Below are 23,068 nucleotides of genomic sequence, written 5' to 3'. Positions count from 1 at the left end.
GCGAGTAATCAATATCTAGTTGGAAAAATACTTCAAGAGAATAGCACTATGTTTTGGTTTTAGGGTTTAGAAAGAATTAGTCCACTCTTAATCAGGGCATTGCCAGTGGCGTGATATTTAGGTCTGCATCTGCGGTACATAAACATCAAAACAGTTTGAGCCTGTAGAATAATGTGTGTTTTAGGTAATGCACAGTACCTTGCTAAAATTAACCACTTGTATGAATGGGAAACCTGTGCATCTACTTGAGGTTTTCATCCATCCAAATGTGAGCATGCAAAAAAATAAAGAAATGGTCTGATTTAGGCACAATTGACTCATGTTAGCCATATTCAGTTGCTATACTGAAGCCCAGAATCCTGAGGGGTTTTTCTATTTTGTTTGTTTTGTTCCTCCAGGAGGATTTCCTACTAGTTAGATTCATACATGTGAAAGATACTGCACTTACCTTTGACTCACTGCTGACAATAAATTTGGCTCATGAAATGCACACATATAGACCTAACCCTAGCACCTCTTTAAGATAATTCAGAGATCCAGTTGGTAGGCAGTCACCTTCCATTCACTGTGCAGACTCTTCATCAACATTTTAATCAGCATATAATTCACTGTGCTTCATAAAATCAACTCCCCCCATCCTTGAAGTAGCATTCTCTTCGCCTGGCCACTGTTCCAGAATATCATCAACTATCAGTTTGAGTAGTGTTCCATTATAATTCAGTAAAGCTTCCATACCAGTATGCAAGACATCATCAGAAGGCCTGATGTTAGCCTGAGAGGGTAATAACTATGAGGCACTCTTTTAATAAGGATCTTTTTTAAATATTATGGATGACTTGTTTTAATTGAATGAGAGGAAAGAAACTCCTACCAAACTCCCCTAGGGTACTCCAAAGCCTTTAGACTGGTATTATAGACAAAAACCAGAGACTCAACAATGAACAGGAGGCTATGGAAAGTGGCCCTCCATCATAATGTAAATTGCAGCTGACCAGTTTGTTCTCTCCTGCCGTTAAGGCTCTGGCCTTAGTTAAAAAATAAGACAGCTGACTATCCTAGTTATTAGAGGCAGATTATGGAGGTCTCCTTATTTTATGGTCTGAAAACTTGCTGCATTTGTATAAGCAGGATAGAGAGTAATTACCATTCAAACCATTCTTTTCAGTCTACAAGATCCACCTGTTATGTCACATAGCAGAAACGTACACCAAAAATGCAGGCTACCGCAGTGACAGCAGCAGGTGTGTAGCAGCAACAAGTAATCGAATCAATTGAATTGGAGGTGTGGATCAAATTAAAGGATTTCTGTGTTTCTAGATCTCCATGGAGATCTAAAGGAAAATAAGCATTTAAATAAATAAACAAATAGAGAAAAATCTGTGTTTACAATCTGTTCAGAGTAAATGTTAATTGGGGGCAAAGGGGAATCTTTAAGAGGAATTCAAAATAACATGATCTTTTCACGCTTGCTGTAGTGGTGATTTTAGGCTCAGATTTTTAAAGCTATTTATGCATTGTTGTGATCAGCATCACAAATCCTAACTCATTTAGTAGTCTAAATCTCATTTTCAAAATGGATTTAGGCACTTAGGAGTCAACTTTTGAAAGTGAGATTTAGACTCTTGAATTAGGTGTAGTGTTGCTGAGTGCAGCAGTGCCCAAATAGCTTAAAAAATCTAGCACTTAATCTTTATTATATATGCACAGATAGATATAGGTACAGTATATGCCATTGTGTCTATTTGACAAAGGCAAGCCTGGGTTTTTATTTCTGTCAAGAAGCAAATGCAAAATAAAACTCTTGTCTGTACCATATGATTCATGATTGGCTTACGGAGAATTGAACTTGAGTGATAGCACCGTTAGAGCTCTTTACCAAGAGCCAATTCCTGTGGTCTCACTGGGTCCAGCTGCTGATGACTCATAGAGGAAGTGGCAGAGATTAGGGTGCACAGGAAAAAAATCAGAACAGCACAGAAATAAAGCAAATCAACCAAGCATTACCTTTTGTGCAAAACAGAACAATGGCTTAACTACTAAGGTTCAAAATGATCTGTCTTATTCCCCTCATTTGTGCTATTCCTGTTGGAAAGACCACCAGGAAACATGTGAACCACTATGGAATACACACTGTAATCCATGGAACATCTCAATTAATATTCCCTCCTGACTACCACTAGAACAATACATAGCATCAAGCAGTTTAATCTCCGGCAATAATGCCTTTTGTACGACTGAGAGGTTTTTCCTTTCAATTAGGTTTTAAACAAGGATTTTTGAAAATTAGTTAGGTATTCTATATATTGTGAAGTGGTAGCTCCAGATTTCATAAGGACTAGCATATGGCTAGGTAAAATGCCTGGAAACATGCTGGCTGTCGTTAGCAATATTACTATCAGTAATTTCTCCCTTACAGATTTGGCATTGGTTCTCTTTAGAATAGAGTTAATCCTCCAACATGCTTTGTTAGCAGATAATATACCCAAAATTGTACAGTACTTAAAACTCTGCTCTCAATTTGACTTAGTGCTACACAAGTAATTATAGACCTGTCAGCAAAAAATTAATGTCGCCTTTCTAATCTAAACAGGAAAACTCAAAGGGGAAGCATTTGGGATCTCAGCTTACTTACTAATGTATAGTAACAATTATTGCATTGGTTAAAACCACTAAACAATCTGACTCATTCTGAGAGCCCAGTAGATTTTACTAAGTGAGATTGTTAATAAACTGGATTATAATCTCGTTGGGGCAGGAACTTTGTCTTTTGCATGTTTAAAGTGCTATGTGCATTTAAAGTGCTATATCCCGGTAAATACATAAAACAAGAAAAAACAAGAACAAATTTGGCTAATGTATAATATCAGATGCCTTATCAAGCAAAGTAAATGGGGGAAAAAATAAAAACACAAACATCCTAACAGCAGTCTAAGGGCTTGTCTATATGGTAGGATAATGCATTATTCATGGATGTGATTTCTAAAGCGCACCAACATATTGCATACAAATTGGTCCATGTAGATCCTGCTGGTGTGCTTTAAAGTTGTTTGAAACAGTACTACATTAGAGAACAGTAGTGCGCAGCAACAGAATGGTCTACATAGACCAATTCATTCGTAACACGGTGAGCTTTAGAAATCACAGCCCTGTGGAACGCATTATCCCATCATGTAGAGAAACCCGAAGACACTGTTCAAAATACCTGTGAACATCACCAATTTTATTTCCTATTTTTAAAAAATTGATTTTGTATGTTGACTAAAATCAAGACACTTTGTTACCTGTAGAGGTTTTCTATTTAAAATCTATACCCTGTCAGTGATTTTCATTCTAACAGATGCATTTTATAAATGATTACTTTAGTATTGCTAAATATTGCTAAAATCTCCAGATTATTAATTCACTTACTTTCTTCTCCTGTTGTGCTATCAATTGATATTTTTGATCAGAGAAGAAACAGGATACCACTGTTACTGTCACTGTACACACTCCCAGCAGCATGGACTAAATTTTTAAAAGGGTCATAAAAGCGCCTCCCATTTTGCACCTACAACTACCATAACATTGCAGGAAGTATTGTTAATGCAATAAACAATTCTTATAGTGATATTTCTATATGGAAGATCACTGGTCAATTCCATTCAATGCCTGTGAACCCTCTGCATGTCATGGAACTGGTATGAATGTTAGCCAGTGTGGGCCAGCATGCAAGGCCACACTAGCGGTGGTCTGAGGATGGGCCAGTAGAGGGGTGGGGAATCAGCATTTAGGTGGATCCAGTGCACCCAATACCCTGTGCAACTGGTGTGAGCAGAGAGGGGTTACAGCTGCTATTCCAGGCAATAAGCTGGAGAAGTACCTGCTGCTGTACGCTTCTGTAGCCCCATACCTGATTCTGGAGGTGGCAGGGGCCTGAATTCCACTTGCAATCCGCATAGAGTAACAAAGCAGGTCAACTTGTTGAATAATTCTTCATCTATTTGTGTTAGTATAGGATCCAGTGTGATGTACTGAGGACAGTGTTGGAATTGCAAGCTATCATTTGAAGAGTGTTGAGAGGAGAGAAGAGGGGATGGTTCCTGGTCCTGCTTTCAGGCTAGGGGTCTCTGTAGGGAAGCATATGATCAGAATGAGTGTGGAGAAAACCAGCCCTAGTGTAAGGTTGGGTGAGTTGTGCCTCTCTGTTTTAGGGAGCAGCCTGCTTTTCTCTCTCTCTCTCCCTCTCTCTCTGGTTTTGGGTTCTTGTGTGTTTATCTTTCTGAATTCTAAGAAATAAAATGGTGTTACATTGCAACTTGCCAGCAAGAGGGTTTTGCTGTTGTTGTTGTTTTTATCTAACTTCACTGTGTATATGCTGTGAACATTAAATCTATAATTCAAATACTTTGCGTTCATCCAGCTTAAATTTACTCTTTTCATGTGTGGGTAGGTGTGAGGGATGAGCTCTTATTCCTGGTTCATGCCTTAGAGACAGATTCTGAAATAAGAACTTTTATTCATTAAGTAATGTGCACTGTAAACTCTTTTGATGTTGTAGAAATATTGCTTTCTCCTTACCACTTTAAGATATCCTAGCATAAAACTGGCTGTCAATATAATATCACTTAGGTAATTCTCATCTGGACCTTAGAGCACAACAAAATTATTAGTCCATAAATCTCTACTAATTTATGAATCTTTCATCAACATACACATATAAATTATATCATTAATCACGATGATTTCAGGGATCAGGTGGATGTAATTTCATGGGAGTTCTGCACTAATTTAGCATGAATTGATGTCCACTTATTGGAAAGCACTACCTACATCGATACTGTGTGTGTGTGGGAGGGGGGGAACGGGGACTTATGCTTCTTAAACTACAGTGTAAATGAACTACGTAGTGTTAAGCAACTGCCAAAGAAACCTCAAATTTGCAAGTAAAGGCAAGTTATCTTAAAAACAATTCATTTCAGTTCCATTATACCCAAAACATTCATTTGATTCTGGCTACTCTTGTGTGAATGTGCAAGGTGTGTCACAGAGGATACAGAGAACTCTCTCTCTCCTGCATTCTTGCACAGGGGAAAAGCAGGGTTATATACTTGCACTCTAAGTGAGAATATAAGCACTGACCGCAGCACTAGACAGTCCAAAGGGGGCAGAGTGTGTCTGGGCTGTAGCTGGTGGATCAGGGCCGGAACTAGATAACCACATGCACATGGTATGTTGCTATGAAGTGTAGCAATAGCCAGCTCAGGCCTAATGAATATTACCTTGAGATTATCAGCAATGGTAATACTCTCACTGCTTCCGGTGAGAGGAGGAACAGGCCCATGTATTCATTTGCTTACTCAAACTCTGTACATTGGTGGCCAGATTACATAATTTGAGGCAATGTGGATTAGTGGATAGGATGGCCAGGTGGATAGGAAAGTCCAGTCGAAAAAGGGACGTGACAGTGTCTGGTCAGATCTGCTGACCCGACACCAAAAGTCCGGTTACTGTGGGCGGGGGAGGCAGGGAGGTGCTGGGTCATCAGCGGTGCCAGCTACTTAGCCGGGGCCAACTCCTACCTGCATTGGACAGCTGCAGCTCCTAGCCCCAGCTCTGCAGGCGAGTCCTTCCTGACCCGGGTGGGCACGTGGGAGGAGGGAGAAGAGGGGAAGAGCAACAAGCAATGGGGAGGAGAAGCAAATAGGGGACAGGGCCTCAGGGGAGGAGGCTGGGCAGGGGCGGGGCCTTGGAGGAAGAGGCGGGACGAGGCAGGTTTTGGCACTCCTGCTGAAGTGTCCAGTTTTTAAATATTACAAAGTTGGCAACCCTACTAGTGGATAGAGAACTAGACTTGATCTCAAGAGATCTGGGTTCTATTCCTGGAGCTGCCATTGCTGGGTGACCCTGGGCAACTTGCTTTAATACCCTGTGCCTCCATTTCCTAAAGTATCAATGTGGATAATGATGTTTCCCTCCTTTGTAAAAGGCTTTGTGGGGGGAGCAGGGAGGGGAATACTGAAACTCCATGTGGGGGGTATCCTGTGCTGCCTGCCTGCCCCTCATCCCAGCAGCTGGCACACATGAGCCAAGTTCTGCCCCTCCCCTAAACCAGCTGGTTCCTATTTGCTCCTCAGCATCCAGCCTGATGTCATGTATCACGGTGGCCGCTCCAGCCCCATCTCTGGGTCCCACTGCTTCTCCCCCATGCATGCCTCTGCAAGATATTATGGGGACAGAAACATACATCAGACCATCCCAATATTTCCATTGGGGGGGCTACTCCCCCCGTCCTCCTCATTCTGCCACCCCTGTCTTTGATAGTTGTGGAGGAAAAATGCTAAATAAGAACTGGCCATTATTATTATATGTAGATTTTTGTCAGTCTACAGGAGAAGATTCAAAATGGAAATTTCATCTAAACCAAACTTGCGGATCATTAGTTCATTTTCCTTCAAACAGACAAAAACTGCTTCATAACTAAAGAACTTCTGAAGGTAATGAAAGCTTCATTAGGAAAAATGAACTAATCAGTGCCCTCCAAGGGGAAATTCATTCTGTTCAGGAGGCCATAGCCTCTGCTGCTGCACATACTAAATATCATTTACATTATTGTTTAAATCACTACATAAATTTTAGATACTTTTAAAAATCAAGTTAATGGGCCATATTATATGGCTTAGCATAATTTATATCAAGAATTTGTTGTTGTGATAATATATTTGAATATGGATGAGATAACACATACAAGCAAATATCACTGCACTTATTTATAGGGTGGGTTTAAAAAGCACTCATTGAAATGAACATTTGGAAAAGTTCTGTGTCCCATAAGTGCATCTCTTTCAAATTGTGTATATCACCAGTGCTCAAAGATGATATGGCTAAATACTCCTAAAGCCACTTTTACCTCCTGCATGCACTTAAAATCAAACTGCAATGCATCTGCTGAGAAATTTCCCACTCCCAGACTTTGGTTACTAGCTGTTTGTGTGAGAATGTAGCTCAGATGTCCATTGGATATTGGCATAAAAAAAAAGGGTGGTAAGTGGCAAATTCAGGATTCGGAGTGGAGGGATCCTGAACAGAGAGGGGTCTGGGAGCCTTTAAAATAGTCAAGAACCTAAAAACAGAGAGCGAAAGAAAGGGCAAAAGAGGATAAGCATATCCCAGACCCAGAAATTCAAAAGTGAATAACTGAAAGAGAAATGGAAGCAAGGAGGAAACATGAAGCAAAGAGTGAGATGATTCTGAAGCAGAAAGAAATCCAAGGCCGTATGCTACTGGCTCACTGAAAGGCAGAGAGCATAGTCCCTTAACATTTCTTACATGTGCCAGGCATCCAGAGAGCTGTGCATCATTGCTTCCTTTAGGTTTCCTGTGTTGTATTCCATTCCTGGGACACTAGCAACAGAAAAGATTGTCTAGAAGCCCAGTTTCTGAAGCCTTGGCACAGAGCATTTCAGAGAAGATTTCTGTCAATTTCATGCTGTTGTTGGTGGACAAAGAATTGAGCAGTTTTCCAGGGGAGTGTGATGTAGGACCTGGATGGGAGAGAGATTCATGTAAAACCCAAGGAGAGAAGAGAGTGAGACAATGTGAAGTAGATGGGGGTCAGGAGAAGGGTAACTGGAGACAGTCACAATATGTATGATGAAAGTGAGTGCAGTTCACATTTTTTAAACTTCTTTTGCTCCGTTCATAATTTACTTTTACCCACTTCCTCTCAGGATCTTCATAAAAGTCATAAAAGACAGGAGCTTGGAAGCAGAGTAATTAACCCTGGGATGGTTTATGAAAGGAATCACAATCTGCAGGCCCTGGAAACATAGAGAGACTTTGGTCCATTTTCTTCCTATCTATTTGTACGATATCTAGTACAATGGGGTCCCGTCCTGATTGCATCTTTGGGTGCTACCCACAATACAAATAATAACAAATCAAAGTATTCTTCTTATGAGAAAAATATGGCCACTTCCTCCTCATGTGGTACGCCCTGACTAAGCAAAGGAGAGTGCAGAATGAAGGACCTCCATGCAGACATCTGTACCTACTTCATGCACTGATAGAACTTGCATTGCCCAAGGATGGGCTGTGGGAGGAGCTGAGTGGTTACTCAACCTGTATACTGGGCTAATGATGTGTCCCTACAGAATCTATTTTTTCAGAAAGCATGACAACATTCTGAGAAGCTATAGCATCCTTTAGAACTCGGAATGCCATAAAGTCATTTCATTCCTGAATGCTTTCAGGGGAAAGTATATGCTTCTCTTATATTTGAAAATGAGGTGTGTTAATTTTTTTAAGCTTACAGTAATTGCCTAAATTGTTAGTTGTTGCCTTATGGCCGTCTACATTATAAAGTCGCCTAGAGTTTTTTGTATGGTGGCTTTTATTGATTAAACATGAAGAAATAAATAATAATCAACAAATTCACAAAGTACTGCCTCAGTTCTCCTTACATATTACATGTGTATTACTCGGGGTCTGAAGCTAAGTGGGTAGATTGCTCACGGCAACACATTTCATTCATGTCGCTTAGTTTCAGATGTAGAGTGCACCTCCAGGTATCCAGAAACATGTCCATTATTGAGCATTGTGGTGGAGCCAATAGTACTTCAGCCTCTGTCTTCGAGCAATAGATTAGTGACAGCAGTAGGCGGACAAGTTTTGTCCCTGGGGAATATTAGAAATCTAGAGCTAGAAATAGATGGATTAACTGAAAAGCAACCCAACCTCTGATCTACATTATTGCCTCTCTTTTTCTATCTCAGGAGGAAACCTGTGATAAAGAGTGATAGGCAGTGATAATGATGGAAGTCCAGGATTCTACACCAAAGTGATAAACTTCATTCTGGCCTTCCTTATGCCCAATTGTCTTTAGCTGGATATGAACTCTAGCCTGGAGCTATTTACACCATGATCAGGCTAGTAATTAGCAAAATGTTTAATATAATATAGAAGCAATTAGGAGGTGATAACATGCAATTAAGATGTGTTTTCAGATTAAAGATTTTATAGTGCTCTCTTTCTTGAAAAGATAAAGTGCCTATCTCAAAATGTCAAACTGCAGTGATTTAATCTGAATTATTTTCAATTAATATGCATGTATTCTTGCTATGTGTTCACCGTTGTTATTGACATTGATAAATTAAGCTCATCCCTGCAGAATTTATCCTTGAGTCGCTCTATATTTCCTGAATGTCAGCTCTTTATTCGGGGTTGGTTTTTTTTATGCCTACAAGCTGTGCACGATCTAACTCTAAGTCCCCTGATTCATCCCTGGGATTACAGTGATGTGTCAGTCTGAGTGGAACAATAATCTGAAAGGGCATTGTTATAAATAGTGTGTTAGAATATAATTGTTTGTCATGTCGTTTCTCCCCTTTAAATCCCTCTGAGTCCTGTTTAAGTAATTTAGACAGCTAGAATGACAAGAGTCTTGAGACTTCATGTATAGAGTTGTCGAACCAGTCTTCAGCCTACTCTGCCGTTTGAGACTGCCTCATCTGCAAAATAGGAAGTACAAACAGCAGATGAATTTTGCCTACCCTGTGAATTTGCTATGGGATTTCACACAGGCCATTTATAGAACAATGTAGATGCTACTGATACTAATTTTGCCCTGACTAGTCAATGGAATTGCTTAGACAATAGGTATTAGGATGATTTTTACCATCAGTACAAAAATTAAATCTCAAGGCACATTAATGCACATACAGCAATTTATTAAAGTAATGGAAATATTTAGAGGCTTTCCTTCTAAGACATGTGTATTAATATTGCAATTATGAGGAGTAAAGGTTAGAGATAAGTAGAATGTGAACTTTCCTTTGCAGAACTCACATCAGTTTTTCAGCAGCTAAGATCTTTCACAGAATAATAGGTGCTAGAGATGCAGAAGACATCACCCTGCCCATTTCTCTGCCAGTGCAGGATTGTTCCCAGTTGTGTATTTTTTCTAGTGTTTTGTCCATTCTAGTTTTAGAAGTCCCAAGCAATGGGGCTTCTGGTGGAAGACTATTCTACAGCCTGACGTATCACGTGTCAGAAACATTTTTCTGATAGTCAACCTAAATTTTCACTTTCTTAACAGCATGCCTATTCTTAACTATATCCCATTTCTACTAAATAATTCCATTCTATCCTTGGTGCTACAGTCTTCAATTATTTGCACTTATGTCCTGTCTCTTCCTCTCCTTTCTTGTCTGCATGAGGAAATTTCACTTTATTCAAACATGAAAAGTGAAAAGTCCAGTTAGCGGACATGACTGAGCAGTCACTGTAGACCAGGGCAAATTGTATTCAGCATGATGTCAACTGTGATTGAACTGTTCTGGGACCAGTATTTAATCAAAATTAGCTGACATGGCTTGCCCTGTCCTATGCTGATTGGTCAGTTGTGGTTATCATTGTGCCAGCTAGCTTGACTCTTTTACAGTTATATTTGAATACATTAAAATTTTTATCATGTAGACAATCTGTTAGTAATCTCTTAGCCAAGCAATACATATATAATTCTTTTAATCTTTCTCTATAAATCAATCCCTCTGGACATTTTCATTGCTTATCTCTGAACGCCAGGGCTGGCTCTGACTTTTTTGCCACCCCAAGCAAAAAAAAACAAAAACACAAACCTGCGGCGCGACCGGAGCGGCAAAGCAGGAAAAAAAAAAAAACCTGCGAGGCGGCTGGAGCCAGGGTGCAGGGGGACTCCCTGCGCTGCAGACGTGCCCCGGCTAGCGGGGGAGAGAGGGAGGGAGCGGAGGGAGAGAGACAAGGGGGGCAGCCAGGGCTTCAGCAGGGTGCTCACCCTGCGGCCCCGACCGCCGTGCCGCCTGCCGGGAGGGCTCCGCACTGCCCCGGTCGGCGGGCAAGGAAGGACGCGGGCTGCCCTGCTGGGCTTGCTACAGACCTGGCACCAGCTGGGGCAGACGGAGCGTGCAGCCCGCTCCCAGCAGGGCGCTCCCCTCCTCCGCGCTGCCGCCCCCTACAGGGTGGCTGGATCAGCGAACCAAAAAAAAAAAAAAAAAAAAAGTGGCCGTGCCACCCTAGGATTGGGCGGAATGCCACCCTGTAGAATCTGCTGCCCCAAGCATGAGCTTGCTCGGCTGGTACCTGGAGCTGGCCCTGCTGAACGCCTTCCAATCTGCCAACAATATCTTTCTGGTCATGTGGTACTTAGAACTGAATTCAATATTCCAGTTGCACCACAGTTGTATAGAGATGGGCTATCTCATGTCTCTGTCCTCTGACATGACTTCCTCTTTATAGTCTGTTTTTAAAAAGGAAGTTAAAAAGGTGAAGGGTGGCCAACTAACATAAGTGTGGTGATGGCCACTTCCAGGAGTAAAAGTTGTGAGCATTGTAATAAGTGTGCAAATAGGGAGAAGTTGTTTAAAGATTTATAAGGATTTGTGTCCTGTATACTTCAAAATAAGGTCATATTCATTTTGGTTGAAAACCTTTTCGGAAATTAGTTGTTGAGTAAAAAATATATATATACTCCACCTACAACTGGGCCAAAAAGAAAGTCCCACTTTGGGAGTTAACTCAACATCACTCTAAGTCAATGCAACAGTACTTAAGTCAAATATAAAATAGCAATGAGTGAGCTGCCAAAAGTCTGATGGCTTAGTTTAGCTTGGATCATCACCAAAAGTGTGGATGGCTATCTGGAATCATTCAGATCTCCGGAGTGTTTAAAGAGAACTGAAAACCAGAAGCATTATGATACTTTCTGTTTCTGGTTTTTAAAGCAATACTGTGAATAAAGCTTTTCTCATGGGACCATGAGAACCTAATATGTCCATAGTAACACCCCCATTGATATCAATGGGTGCTGGATAGAACATTTAAGAAAAGGGAAAAACAGGTTTTGCAGAGCTACCTTTGAACTTTGGAGTTGCTTTACAACACTTATTGCATTACTAACAAGCCACAGGTGTACACTACATAAGCGGGTGAAAATGTAATTGAGGGGTATGATGACAGTTAATTGTCCATAATGTATTTATCCCAAGATGCACTTATACATCTGTTATATATTTAGATATTTGTTACTAGTAGCTTTTGTGATACTTAAATCCGGGGCAATCTATATCTAAAAGACAATGAAAAGGAAAAATGCTATCAAGGGCTTGTAAAGTAGCAGTGGGTGATGGATAGAACTTTCTTGGCGCAATTTGACCTCCTCAGCCAACTTTAAAGCACTGAAGGACATCTGTGCCTCCTATATGAAATTGCTCTGGTTCTCTTATGTTTTATGAAAGCCATAGGATGTTTGGGTCAGTGGAACAGTTAGTGCCACCTTCAGAGGGCTCACCCCACCATCCAGCTTGATGTCTGCAGCAATCCAGCTGGAGCTCAAGGAACCATAACTCATTTTTAAAAAATGCTGCTAGTTACTGCTGATTTTCTAATTTCCCCTTCTTGATAAGGTATTTGAGAAACAGGACACAGTGATGTAACAACTGAGATAGGAAAAATATAGACTATAGAAAAATACTTAAACATAACTATACAGGATATAGTCTCATGAATAAACAAATAGACTAGCAAATCAAATATATTGATGCTGCTGGAATAGTAATCAAGAAGGACTTTTTTATGCTGGATTTGCCTTCTAGCTACAATTAGATATAAGACCATATTTCCAAAATATTTTTATTTGTAACATTTTTCTTTACAGACACTTTATCAATGTCATATATAGAGTTTACTGAATTATGCCACTCACACATTTAATAACAAATAATCCTTCTGAAACTATTACAGATTTAAGTGTGATTATAGTAAGGCTATCCAATAGCTTATTTAATTTATATAAGCATCCATTGTGCAAAGCTGCAGACTTAATTATACTGTAGCCTAGATCTGTATCTGTTTTAGTTTGCTTCTAATGACTTCCCAAATGTTTGACTAAAAATGATGTACATTATAAAGCTTCACTCAGATAACATTTGTGCTGTTGCGATTGCTAGATTATCCCCCAACGGTTAAGGAATGTGACATTTCAAATGATGTTAAACACTATGGGCCAGGATTAGTAGCACTGTCTTTTTTTCTAAATCTATGCCATTGTAACTTAAATCAGAATCTAGCCCTATACTTAATGCAAATGTTTCTTCAAATGTGATATAGCAGGAATATTAAACACTTCCATTTGATCGTTAGTGCTAGTGGTTCAGGAAAGACTTGCTAATGTTTTTTTTTTTTCTCTTGTGTGTTTGTTTCTTTCCACATTTAGTAAAGTACATTTAAGAAAAGGGAAAAACAGGTTTTGCAGAGCTACCTTTGAACTTTGGAGTTGCTTTACAACACTTATTGCATTACTAACAAGCCACAGGTGTACACTACATAAGCGGGTGAAAATGTAATTGAGGGGTATGATGACAGTTAATTGTCCATAATGTATTTATCCCAAGATGCACTTATACATCTGTTATATATTTAGGTATTTGTTACTAGTAGCTTTTATGTTACTTAAATCCATGGCAATCTATATCTAAAAGACAATGAAAAGGAAAAATGCTATCAAGGGGCTGTAAAGTAGCAAGACAAAGAAAGTTAGTCTCTCTGTCTTTGAAGTGAATGGCCCTATTTATTTCAATGGGATTTTTTATGCATATGCCATACTGAGGCTTGAGTATCAAACACGACTCCTTTTTTAGGGCATGCTATTGGGCTGAACTGCTTGACTATCTGCAGGTATTGTGGACGGGTATTTAAATATTTGCCTTTCTTTAATAGTTTCTTCTCTGTTTCAGCTGATTGCTGTTATAAAACAACTTTTTACAATAGATTAAATCAGTGTCTATTCACTCATTGTCACATGGGGGATTTATGCGTGGGAGTAACTCACAAAACTTCTCCATGCATGCGTGGAGAATAAGTGTGATAATTAGTCATCTACTTTTATCGATATCTGTATGCAACAGACATTTTAAGATGAGAAAAAGTCATTGTAATGAAATGGGTCCTGAATGCAAAATGTAAGGCAGCTTGGATGGTGAACTGATGACAAACCATATTCTGGGCCTGCTACTGCTCCCTGTAAAGTCAGTGGCAAAACTCCCATTGACTTCAAAGCTGCAAGATCAGGCCTTATAGAAGTAGTGTTACTTCCAGTTGAACTTGCAGACTGATATTAATAGATTAAAAATATTTTAAATCAAATTAGATAAATTTAAAAGCAGATTTAAACTCCATTAATAATAATAATAATTATTATTATTATCATGAATAATAATATTTATTATAGTGCCCTGAGGCCCTATTGTGTTAAGTACTGTACAATCACTTAGTAAGAGACAGTCCCTGCCTTAGTGAGCTTACGGGCTAAATAGACAATTTGTCAAAAGGGAAATAGAAGTACAGAGACCGGCCCACTGTTACACAGCAGAGCTAGGAATACAACTAAGGTCTCCACAGTTCCAGTCCAGTTCTCTATCCACTAGACCCTGACCACACCCCATCCCTCGAGTGTTAACTTTGTAATCAACGGTTCATTTTCCTTACTACAGATCCTGCATTGTGATCGCACTTATGAACTGCTGTGCCTGCTCAGAGTCCCATTAACTTTAATGGGGTTCTGCATGAGTACACAGTACAACCGCATGGATCACAATGCACGATCTGGGCCTGTATAACCATATTATCTTCAAAGTATACAATCCAGTTTGATTCAGAGGTTGCTGAAATTGGATAAATATTTAGCATCTGAGAAATATCTTCAATTGCTGGACACTGATGTAACCTACGGCTTGCTTGGAGTGGTCTAATAAAAAATGTGATTGCTGTGGTAAGTATTATACTATGTTCAGAAAAAGTGTCAGGAATAAAATTACTTGCAAATGACTCCACAGTTCAGTTTTAATCTGCATGGCATAACTGTTTACTAAAATGAAAAAACAAAACAAACAAACAAAAAATCTGCATAAGCAAGAGTCTATTTAGTAGTAGGCTGTTCATTAAACTTTTAACACTCTGATTGTGTTTATAGTATACTAACTAGACACAATTTTTAATGTCTGCTGTTTAAAAAACAAAAAAACAAACCTAAGCCACCAGAGGATGATTTCCTGAAGAATGTTCTCTCAGGTATGTTCAGAATATTAATTAGGCCCATCTATTTCTGTCGGACAATAACAATGTCCAAGAACTGAATAGGATCTGTGACCTGTGAAAGGACTATTCATATGCTTTAGTCTGCCCTAGCGCATTCTTTAACAAGCGAACATAGACATTTTTCACAGTCATCCTAAATGTTTCAACTGTTTCATGGTTTGGTTCTTGTGTCTCCAAAACACACAGCTTTTTTTATTCCCTCCCACTCCACCCCCCATTCTAGTGGGAAGGATTCCATGCTCTTCTCATTTAAATGCTTATACTTTTTATGGTTATTTTTACTGCTATACCTATGGGGCTTCTTACTGTATTGCCTGTAGCTGAAGGAGGTTTTAAAGGAATTAAATTTGTTCAGCTTAAATCTTAAGGGGCATACAACAATATCTTAAACAATTAGCAATAATTAAAAAGCATCTATTCAAACTGTATAAAAGGTAAATAGATTTTATTTAAATACAGTAGGCAGGTTTAAGGGTTTAAATCATTAGTATCAGAGAGGTTTTATTTCTCCATACCCTTATTTTCTATGACTTTTAAATGGATAATAAAAGAAAACTTGTCATTTACTGCACTAATTATTCTGTCCGATAGCTGTTTGGTAGCTTACAACACATGAAGTGAGTTTGTGGTCTCAGTCTATTTCCCAACAGGGATGTGTCCAGTTTCCAAAACTCCCACCATACTGACACTAGCTGGCACCCTTCTTGGTGGTCTCAGCAGAGGAATGAATTGACAAAGAGACTATTAGATGTGGTCCCTCTAGGTCAGGCACATTAGTAGTGCAGAGTGGGAAATTTATACCAATATTGCCCTCAGCAGACTAGTCCTATAAGCTATAGAGTTAGATCCATTCTTCAGGACTGTAAATCCAGCAATTATCACAAACACTAAATTCACATTAAGAATATTCTTTAATCTTATTCATGGGCACCCATTTATTCTATGATTCTCTATCCATGGAATTTTCAATATAAACTACCTTTGCTGCAGATTATCACAAAATGAGCACTAAAATCTAAGGACCACTGTAGATGCATATGTGTCCCTTGCACGAGCAGTTGGATTTTTCTGGATGGCAATGTCTGTCAGAGCCACAAATGCACCCTGTGCTGCCTCATGCTTATACAAGGCAGGATCGCTGAGATACGCCCTCAGTTTACTCTTACTGTGCATGGCAGCAAGTCGGAAACCTGGCAAGTGTTTGACCTGATAGTTTCTCTGAGCTTCAGACTCATCTTCTTGACTAAATTGATAGTCTCTCCTTATCTTAATTAATTCTTTTAATTTAATTTAATTCGAACACCCCAGCAGTGGGGTCTTCGGCACCAGCTGCCGCTACACCAACACTGACACTCACAACCGCTTCAGCACTGGTACCGACAGACTTGGCACTGGCCTCGACACAGACATCTGACAATGTCATCATTGGAACTAGCACCAACACCCCAACACAGGGGCAAGACTAAAAGGTAGTGCCAGATGGAGACCAATCACGGCTCCAAACACTGAGAGGTACTGCTCTGGAGTGAAGAGAAGAGACTTTAGTCTTCCAAGGACAGGGTATCCAACTCCTCTGCTGAGGAAGTATCAATGAAGACACTGCTGCCAACCACTACGTTGATCATGGGACTGATATATGCCCTTATGGGGCCATCAAGGTCCCTTCCGGAGATGTCATTGGTACTGGTGTGGCATATGGCACTGAGGCTGATATATTACCCAATGGTATTGCTGTTCAAAGCGTATTACTCTTCTTCACTATTGTCAGATTACACCTGCTCCCTGGTGTTGATCAGGGATGCCTCTCCTCTACCTTCTGAGAATGACTCTAGAGCTCCCCCTTGCAGGTCACCACTGAAAAAGAGACCGAAGTGGCCCTGGGCTGATCAGTCACAATTGGGCCAGTACCCATATTCCATGCCATCTTCCCCATACTAGCCCTACTGGGGACTGTGTTCTGAGATGTCCCACAGCAGAGTCCTGACTTGTAGATTCAGGAAGAGGAGGAGATGAGGGTTCTTGGCAGCATCACCATCTAGACCGGCGGTGGGCAATCTGCGGCCTGTGGGTCACATGCAGCCCATCAGGGTAATCTGCTGGTGGGCTGCATGACAGTTTGTTTACATTGTCTGTCTGCAGGCACGGTTGCCTACAGCTCCCAGTGGCCGTGGTTCACTGTTCCTGGCCAATGAGAGCTGTGGGAAGCGGTGGGCAGCACGTCTCTGGAAGAACAACAGCACCACCAATCTCCACCAAAAGAATCATTATTATCACCCGATGAGCCAGAAACACACATCCTGCCCTGGCAGCTGATGACTTTAAAGCTGTTCAGGATCTCCTAGCTCATATCACGGAGACCCTAGATATCAAAAAGATAGTCCTACAAGAAAACCCACATAAACTCTTCAACAGTTTGATTGCATCTGCCCTAGACAGAATTCTTCTCCTAGATACTAGAGTGATCCAACGTGCTATGGAAAACCTCAGCTATCCTTCAGCCCACATAGATAAGGGTATAAAACAGAACACAGTGGCCCCATGCTCCATCCTTTCTCTTCTCCCCCACCTACGCTGAAGGCAACGAGAATGCTGGAGCTGTAGAGACTGGATCCCAAGCTAAGAGGGAAAAGCCTGCATATGAAAAACTGTAACCAACCTTCAATATCCAGAGGGGTGAGAAAAACTGCTTAATCTAGATCACAGGTTCTAAAACTTTTGTGTTCTAAAACCTTTCACACAGAAAGCTCTGAGTGCAACCCTCCCTTATAAATTAAAAACACATTTTTTATATTTAACACTATTATAAATGCTGAAAGTGAAGTGGGGTTTGGGGGTGGAGGCTGACAGCTCATGACCCCCACAGTAATAACCTTATGATCTCCCGAGGAGTCACGCCCCCCAGTTTGAGAACCCCTAATCTAGAGGTTGTCCAGTCTAATTGGGTTGAGAGTTTAGATGGCGTGCTTATATTTTCTTTTCTTTTGATAACCACTCTGACTTTTTGCCTATCACTTATAATCACTTAAAATCTATCTTTTGTAATCAATAAACTTATCTCAATGTTTATGCTTAGCAGTGAGTTTTACTGATGTGCGTGGTAAATCTGCTCAGGTTACAAAGGCTGGTGTATGTCCACTTTCCATTGATGAAGTGGTGAACCAATTCATAAACTTGCATTGTTCAAGAAAGAGTCTTGTGCAATGCAAGATGGTATATTCCTAGGGTACAAGGGACTTTGGGGTGCCTTTCTCTGTGAGATTCATGTGTGGCTCTCGGAGCAGTCATGCAATCTAGCTGATTGTGGGGCTCCACATGCGGTTGTACTGAATGGTAACAGCACCTGGAGGGGTTTGCAGCTTGCCACCAGTAAGACATGGTGAGAGACAACCCAGAATAGTGAGTAAAGGGGGTAACATGGTTCCACAGTCCCAGATTGCACCCCGGGGGTCCCATCACAGGGATGTAACTTCTTAGCAAAAGAGCAATGAAAAGAATGCACCACTCCTTTAAAGGATTCAAGAGACACCTTTGGGTTCCTAGGGATTTACATGCCAGCCCTTTATAGGAAATATACTATAGATGTCATCCCCAACAATCACAATACTTGAGAAGATGCCCCCCATCTGCCTCCTCCATTGCTTGCCTGTCATCTAGACAGCAGATTTGATGGAAGTGTTGCGAGCCACACTGGAACCAATCAGGAACTAATCTTTGGGAGCCATGTTGCCCCATTCCACCTGACTTGGAGTGATATCACCTTGGACAAATGGGTGTTGGGCATAGTTACCTATCCCATTCACCTCTTTTACCTGTCCCATTCCCTGTCCTTCTTCAGGGATTCTTCTCACAAGAGTTTACTGAAAAAAAAAAAAAGTGGCCTCATTGCTTTGTCTAGAAGCCATAGAGGAGGTTTCCTCAGGAATACAGGGGAAGAGGCTTGTATTCCAGATATTTCCTTATCCTGAAGAAGAAAGAGGGTCTTCATCCTATCCTAGATCTGAGGAGACTGAACAAATATATACACCTCTGCAAATTCAGGATGCCAATACTTGCCTTCATCTTTCCATCTCTTCACACTCAAGACTGGTTCATGGCTCTTGACTTACAGGTCATAGCCATCCACCTGTCCTACAGGAAGTTCTTGGGATTCACTATGGGATCAAATCATTGCTAGTACAAGATACTGTCAGTTGGGTTCCATGGCACCGACAGTCATCACAAAATGCCTAGCAGTGGTAGCAGCCAATCTGTGAATACAAGGCATTCATATCTACCCCCTGCTTGGATGACTGGGCTCATCAGAGGCAGATCACAGTGGGAGACTGCAGCGAATATGGAATGTGCTCTATCCCTGTTCACTCAGCTTGTCGTCATAGTGAACTATGAAAAATCATCACTAATTCTGTTTCCGATGATACACTTCATAGGAGATGTGATGTACCTGAGGACAGGTTCCAGTCACTATAAGTACTCATATTCCAACTAACACCAAAATTTCCTACATCAATATGGATTTGGCTTGTTGTGTTAGGCCACCTATTCATATGCACTTACGTGGTACCACTTGCAGCCTTCACCTGTGCTCCCCCTCCCTAACTCTGGCTCAGGTTGGGTCTATTCCCTAGCAAGACATCAGTTAGACAGCAAGGTCTGTTGCCCTGAAGAACTGACTTAGTGGCTGGAACACACAAACACACAGAAAGAGGTACATTTCTTTGTCCCCTCCCCAAGAAAAACACTGATCATGGATACTCAGGGACAGATTGGGGAGCTTATTTGGACCACCTACAGATTCATGGAGCAAGGTCCCCAGATGACATGAGGTTACACACAAATGTCCTGGAGCTTAGAACCATTAGACTAGCCTGTATAATATTTTTGCCTGTACACAGAAACTCAGTAGTGAAAATCTTCACTGACAACATGACAGTCATACACAACATAAACAAAGAAAGGGGCACTGGCTCCTCTTCCTCTGGCTGGAGGCTATCAAATTCTGCACTTGGTGCCATCAGCATAGGGCCAGCGAGGTTACCCTTCATTTTCCAGGAGTCAGCAAGAGTCTAGCTGATTTCCTGAGCAGGCAATCAGGGACCAGTTAGGACCAGTATTCTGACACTGAGGATCCCTTATAATAGATATTTGCCACCAAAGACAACACCAAATGTCAGAACTGTTGCTCTAGAGGAACTTTGATTTCAAGTTCATTACTAGATTCCTTCCTTCTGCATTGGACCAGAGGAGTATTCTGTGCCTTTTCACCGATTCCCAAATCCCAGGCAATTTCCAAGATCAAAAGAGACAAAGCCACTATCATTCTTGTAGCTCCAGACTGGCTGATTGTCCATTCAGCCTCAATCCAGCTCCCAGACAACCCAGACAGGTTCTCACAGCACCATGGTCAGGTACTCTATCCAGACTCGCAGTCATTGTTTCTGGTGGCATGGCTAGTTGTGTACCACAGATAGACTGCTCCGTAGAGGTCCAGGAAATCCTGATTTACAGCTGTGCTCATCTAAATGAAAGAGGTCCTTCCTTGATAAGTGCTGCCACATCACTCCCTTGTCCTAGTCCAGGCTTTGATATTGAATAGCCTTGACTATCTTTTCCACTTAAAATTGCCTGGCCTCTTGCTCACCTCTTAAGGTCCACCTCACAGCAGTCTCAGCTTGCCATCTACCTATACAATCATGCTTAGTCTTCCCTCACACCATGGTATCATAGTTTCTTACAGGCTATTGCATGCTTACACACTGTCCAAATAGCTACTGCCACCTGAGACATCAATTTGAGGCTCCATTAGAACTTCTGTCTGAATGTTTCTTACATAACGTCATGCTGTGAGTCAGTCTTTGTGACGGCTGTCACATCAGCCAGGAGAATGAGTGAGCTGCAGGTTCTCCTGGCTGAACCCCGACATGCTATTCCATAGGGACAATGTGGTGCTCAGACCTCACCTAAAGTTCATTCCCAAGGTGATTTCAGATTTTCAGCTAAACTTGTCAAGCAATCTGCCTGTCTTCTTCCCAAAGCCACATTCTGCATTAGGAGAAAACATTAGATATTTCCAGGATTTGCTTTATTGTGTTGACAAAACCAAATGATTTAGATTGTCAAAGCCAAAGGCTCATCAAGCTGAGAAGCACTTTAATTTCATAGTCAACTGTGCACAAGGGAGTGATGTGGCCAGCATTACCTGTGGCCAACATTAATATACTGTGAGACCACAAAAGTAAAATGTTTTTCTTTATATAATTATGCATGCAAAATTTATTTTTGTTGCAACAAAATAAAAACAGAAATAAAAAAATTAAAGTCACATGACACAAAACATGTAACATATAAAACAACTTGTAATCAAAAGTAAATAGTCCCACTACATTATAATTATTATATCTGAATATATAAATAAAACCTTAAAAGCTTAAATTTGTTAAAAACAAAAATTAAACAATACAAATCAAATGATTAAGGTAGATTGCCTATTACCCTTTCATTTCTATTGTAGAAATAGTATTTTTTTAATTCTACTTTCATAAAGAAACAAGAAAAACCCATATTTATATTTCAGTTAATGCTAATAAAAAGAAGTAAAGTTTTAATAGTTACATTAATCACTTATCAGCTGATTCTGCTACTATTCTGTCATTTTCCCAAAGTAGCATTTTGCTTTATTTAGTCTGTACTTTCTGGTTAACCTTTCTATTATTTTTATTCTGATATGTATGTATCTTACAAATCCAAAAGGATTGCTGACAGGGTGTGCTGCAGCACACTATGTGCCTGAACATCTCAGGCAGAGTCCAATTCTCTACACTGTTCAGTCCTACTTCTGGAAGGTGGATTGTGACTGCACCCTGCCAGACCAATCAATAGTCACTTATCAAGGTCCCTGTTCGGGCACCATTTGTTGATAACCAATGATCAGTGATCAATAATTTCTCAATAATCAAAACTAATAATTCAATGGCCAATAATTGGTAGGAATTTTGACTGTGATTATAGGTTTAGTGAGAAGTGTTCTTTCCAGTTTGAATTAGTTTAATAACAAACCACGGATAAGTCAACTTTGATTGGATTTATTAATCAAATAGTTGGTAAAGACAGCGCATAAACAGAGAGGCATACAATTATCAACAGCTGTGGAAGACATTCCCTCTAGTTTCTGACAGTCTGCATCCAGCCTGCCAATGGTCTTAATTATACCCTTTTTACCCTTATAGTGTGTCATTCTGGTCCTCATCTATTTCCTGTTTTTGGTACACACTTCTCCTTATCTTAAGTTATGTCCAAGGTTCGCAGTTCCATTGAACCTTTTCCGTTGGACTGTTGCCTGGTGGTTAGTCAGTGTTTATGCCCTTTGTTTGGTAATTTCATCCGTTATACATCTTGCGGTTAATATATTATAAAAAAACAGCTCGCAAAAAAGGTTAAGGGTAAAACTCGATTCTTTGTTAGAGAGACAAGGTGGGTGAGATTTCAATTGCAAAACACCATGGCTGTTTTCCTCTCAGGCAAGCCTTAAAACCTCTCTTGGTCTATCTTAAGTGTCAAGACCACCATCAGTATTCTTCCCTAGAACTCACTCTAGTATTGTGCCTGCAAAGGATAATAAGCAGCATAAGACAAGATCTTTGTTCCATATGGATTGTACGTTACTTCATGACTCAGCCCTGAAACTAGTTTAATCAGAGATGTCAATATTTATCATCCTCTAATATTTTTGACCAAATTTATCAAATTATGCTCACTGGTTCTTTAAGAGATGGGAAAAAAGACAAAAAATAAGGAGTTCAATTTTGTGCCAACTATAGCTCTTTTCCACTGGCCACGTACATTAGATTCTGTGTTCTGGCTCTTTCATTCTCTTGGAAGATGTTATAGAAATAGTATTTTTTTTAATTCTAAAAGTTTTTAAAATGAGAATTACAATAATATTAAAACCTGAATTTACATTTTAAAA

The sequence above is a fragment of the Malaclemys terrapin genome, chromosome 9 (assembly GCF_027887155.1).
Source record: "Malaclemys terrapin pileata isolate rMalTer1 chromosome 9, rMalTer1.hap1, whole genome shotgun sequence".
Lineage (NCBI taxonomy): Eukaryota > Metazoa > Chordata > Testudines > Emydidae > Malaclemys > Malaclemys terrapin.
This window is presented reverse-complemented; position numbering follows the sequence as displayed.